The sequence below is a fragment of the Tachypleus tridentatus genome, chromosome 6 (assembly GCF_004210375.1).
Source record: "Tachypleus tridentatus isolate NWPU-2018 chromosome 6, ASM421037v1, whole genome shotgun sequence".
In the NCBI taxonomy this organism is placed as follows: domain Eukaryota; kingdom Metazoa; phylum Arthropoda; class Merostomata; order Xiphosura; family Limulidae; genus Tachypleus; species Tachypleus tridentatus.
In genome coordinates, this window is record NC_134830.1 from 156,878,090 (window position 1) to 156,881,937 (window position 3,848).

The 3,848-nt window shown below is 29.7% G+C and overlaps 1 long non-coding RNA gene across 2 annotated transcripts; it reads left to right on the forward strand.

The window, feature by feature from the left end:
• Positions 1–1,078: 1,078 nt before the first annotated feature.
• Positions 1,079–3,475, forward strand: LOC143251516 (uncharacterized). Of its 2 annotated transcripts, XR_013028615.1 has the most exons (3): positions 1,079–1,220; positions 1,697–1,787; positions 3,328–3,475. It is a non-coding gene; the product is annotated as an uncharacterized LOC143251516 (long non-coding RNA). The 2 variants fall into 2 exon arrangements; XR_013028614.1 differs by lacking the exon at positions 3,328–3,475 and having other exon boundaries at positions 1,697–2,378.
• Positions 3,476–3,848: the final 373 nt, after the last annotated feature.

A 3,848-nucleotide genomic window follows, 5' to 3' on the forward strand; every position in this document is an offset into this window, starting at 1 on the left:
GATTTAGGAAAACAGTGTGACATGTTGTTGTTCAATTTAATGAGAATCATCAAAACTGTTAAAAGTCAAACAGTATTGTTAAATTTGCTAGCTTCTGGTCTAATGAACCAATAAGGATCATAATTTGATAAGACATCTAGCGATATATTCGAGACAACATAACTTGTAGACATTATAAATTAATTATATTACAGATATTATAATCAATAAATATAGTGTAACTATCCTTAAAAGAAGAGTAGAAAATTCTTTACGAAGCACGTACCAATTACTCGGAAACATGCTAGTAAAGTAAAGTAAATATTCACATCGATTTTAGATCTGTTTACAGCTTTTGATTGAAACAATAATGAAGACAGAAAAACATTTAATGAGAACATGAATTGTTAATCATACATACTATACCAATGAAAAAAAAAAAGTTATTTAATAAGTACCTGACAATAAAAATTCACGTTTAGAAAGTTTATTTATATTCAGTTTTGTTTGTGTGTTTTTATAATAGCAAAGCCACATCGGTCTTTCTGCTGAGTCTTCCGTATATTCAGTTGTCTCTACTGTAAAACATAGAATAATAAATCATTAAGAAGTAATTATTGAACGTACCGTGTAACGTATAATTCAAGTAAAATTGTAATTTTTTTCATCTAAATACCCTTAAGTTAACTCATTTAAAATGTTTGTCATCACTTAACGTCACGATACCAAACCTAAACTCGTTTGGAGTGTGACAAACAAATAAATAATAATAATGTGTAAAATAAAAAACCAACAAGTTAACGTTTTTGCATAAAATAATTGAGATTATAACATAGGGAAACAAATAACTGTGTATTTTACTTTTGGACGAAATTATATAAACCCCATAAGGCTTATTCAACACAATATCAAACTTTGAAACAACATCAGTGTCAGAAAGAAAACTAAAAACATTTCTATAAAGTTTGTAGTCTTGATTTGTGATTTAAATTTATTTATCAATATATCTCGAAAAGAATCCAGTTACAAAGTACGACTTTCGTATGATATAAAATCAGTAAATAGTAATCTGGATCATAAAAGTTTCGTAACTCAGAGCTGTGGCCTTCACTGTGACGGCGTCATTACAACACATTATATAAATTCGTAATTTTGAAGAATATTTTTAACATAACCAACTCACTTGAAGGTGATATCAACGTATTTCAACTTATGGCATTATAATGAAAATGAAGTTAGTGGTAAGTGTTTTACAGTTTATTCTGTAAGTTAATTATCGGTTGAACTGAAGCACAGCTCACCGGAAACGAATAGTTTTATTTATAGCATGGTATCATTCCAGTATGATAAGTGGCAAAATAATATGAGATAAATAGACCAAAATGAATAAATAATCTTTACGTTGAGTAGATTCACTAAATTAATCAGTCATTTCTATTGCAGTTATTAATAAAAATTAGGCTAAACAATTTAGACAAAACATGAATAATACCATTTAGTTTATACTTAATTTGATCTATGTATGAACATTTCGCAATAAAATATTAAAACTTTATGGAGAAAAAGTTATAGAATAAGCTAATTTACATCGTACTAGTTTGTGCAGCTGTATGTTTCTGTGAAATAACTTTGGATTTCCTCGCGGAAGAAGCACATAGATTGGTTGTTTAATGATCCTAGCTTAATAAAAAATGAAATTTATTTTTTTTTTTTACAGAATTTTATTCTACTTTTGGTGATTACGGTCTACACTGTAGGAAGTTACGCTGAAAACGGAAGTAACAAAATAACCCGAAACATCCACAATAGTAAGAGTGGTTACGGATATATAGGGGGAAATAGTAGAGCTCTTAAGAGACGTTGTAAGAAAAATGGTTTTAATAAGAAACCAGATTTCGGAATATGAAACGGAAATGAAAGGTACAAGAAGAATATGTTTAGAAGAGACGTAGGCTTGGTTTTTGACAGTGACCCTAACTTAATAGATGGGTTAACAAGAGAAACACGAACAACAAGACAAAGACATTTCGGTGGAAGAATAGAAAGTGATATAAGATTGAATCGTGAGCTAAGAATGAATGACAGTCTACATTTGGACGCATAAAATCGTATTGGTGGAGAGTAATTGGTAACAACACACTTAATTTCGATGTTCATGTTAGTATAAATAAGTAAGAATATCAACATTTAAAAACGGAAGAGTTTCAAAGTTTCACTTTTCAAATAATAAAGTTAATCGATTTAACCACCAGGCCATACCTCTCGGCTCGTGAATCTGAGGATCGCTGGTTGAAATTATGCTTTCCCTCTCATTGGTCAAAGTTTACCCCAACATTTTCAAAATTCGTGACTTATGTAATGTCTTTTTTATTAATATGAACATTATCCCACAGGATAAAAGAATGTCATTGGTATGTTAAGTTTTTGGAAGAAGCTGGTTTGATAACTTTATTGTTTTAAAATATTTGAATATTTAAAAAAATTGCCACCTTCTAGTGGTAAATATAAGTCGTTGGTTTTCCTGGTAATGTGTAATGCCTAAGAGTTTAAAATTTATACACATTAAAAAACGTATCAGGTATGAAATGAAAAACATAAGGTCCTTATGTCACTTTGTTTATTTAATGCAAAGCAACAAAGTGAGCAATGTGATCTTTGTTTGTCGTATAGAACCAATACCAGATATTAGCGATTTAAGTTACTAAAGTCATTGATAAGACGTTGGGGGAAGAAAGAGAACAGTTGTGTTTGTGCAGCATAAGTAATCTTCGATTTTATTAAAGGGTAGGAATGGAACATTTTAACTTCTACTCACAATTAGCTGAAAGGAAATAAGAGGAGATTCATAAATAGAATAGCGTATGTGATATATTATTTGTTGCAAAAAATCCCACTGGTGTATATATATATATATGTCTGTTATAATAACGTTTAATGGAAATTGAACTCATATGAACAGAAAATTATCTATATATATGTATAAATAAAAGTATAGTGCATATTGAAACCAATTACAACTGTAATAAAATAATTTATAGTTATCTTCAAACATCAACTTTTTCAGGATAACAAAGAGAAAGTTTGCAGCTCTTTGTTAACCTGAATATAACCTACACAGGTGGAAACGTTGTTGTCTACTTTATTTTAATAAAAGTTTTAATACCCATACCAAACGTCTTGAGATAATTTTTCCTTCAAGTTGGTTTCTCGTTATCATGAATAAACTTCCCCAATACTTTGAAAATTATTAAAGTTAATTAAATAACTTACTTAAAACAACATCGACAATTCTATGCTTTTAATTCAACTGATATTAAACTTTATATGTGTTTTTTTTTCCTTTTACAGCTTCTTAGAATTGGATTATCGCCAGTAGAAGTGATGTTGTGAAATCTTTCTTTTGTTCAATCAACAACCCGTAGGTAATATAGTGAAAGAAAAATTTATTGAAATTACTGTAAACTAAATTTTGATATGAATAAATTTTGCATTGAAACTATTTTAATTTTTGTGTAACAGAAAACAAAGAACATTTTGTTTGTTTGTTTTTGAATTTGCATAAAGCTACTCGAGGGCTATCTGTGCTAGCAGTCCCTAATTTAGCAGTGTAAGATCAGAGGGAAGGCAGCTAGTTATCACCACCCACCGCCAACTCTTGGTATACTCTTTTACCAACGAATAGTGAGATTGACCGTCACATTATAACACCTTTAAGGCTGCAAGGACGTAATTAAACAGCGGTAGCAAACTAAACATAAATATGTGAGACAACATATATTCATTCACAAAAATGTTTTGTTCCTGTTTATATGAACAGTAACTGGATAGTGGTGCTGGACTGTACAAGACAGTTCAGTTGTTTCTTTACA